Raw genomic sequence first — 670 nt, 5'->3', positions numbered from 1 at the left:
AATATTTCAAGTCTCAAATGAGAATACTTCTGATAATTACAATAATTTTTAAAATTTTATTTTATTTTTATTTCCGAATATATTCTCTTTTTTATTGGTTTCCTTCTTCTTACACTTCATCTATTTTATTTCAAATATGTGCAGGAACACTTGTTAAAAAGGATTTTGTGTTTTACTAGCCCCCTTTCCTAGCTATTTGTAGTAGAAAATATATACTTTCTAAACTCAAAACTTATTCTCTTGTTCTCAGGAAAATTGTGTAGCTCAGTTAGCTGACTAATTAAATTCCTACCTTGTTGGTGAGGGTTCGATTCCTTTCTCCCTCCGGATTACTTTTACAATGATGCATAGCATTGGCATCCACCATTATTAGCACGGGCAGCACAACAATTTTTTTTTTTAAAAAAGAAAAGAATATTTGAACATAGAGTTATGTAGTGATATATATCTTGCATTTGCTTCATATCTTTTTGTATGTATAAAGGATACCATCCTTCCAAAAGGATCAGGGAAGTTGGTAAGTTGCATTATAAAAAAACCAGTGTTGTTAGAGTTTGTCAATGTCTGCCTTATTCTTTTGAGAGTTACTAAACCTAAAAACATTGTTGTGTTGCCATACTTCAAAGTAAGGCTGGCAAACGGACTGGACCGGATCAACAGGACCGGTTTT

Source organism: Solanum tuberosum, unplaced genomic scaffold, assembly GCF_000226075.1.
Source record: "Solanum tuberosum cultivar DM 1-3 516 R44 unplaced genomic scaffold, SolTub_3.0 scf00546, whole genome shotgun sequence".
Classification (NCBI taxonomy): domain Eukaryota; kingdom Viridiplantae; phylum Streptophyta; class Magnoliopsida; order Solanales; family Solanaceae; genus Solanum; species Solanum tuberosum.
The sequence above is the reverse complement of the archived record's forward strand: the minus strand, read 5'-3'. Positions refer to the sequence as shown.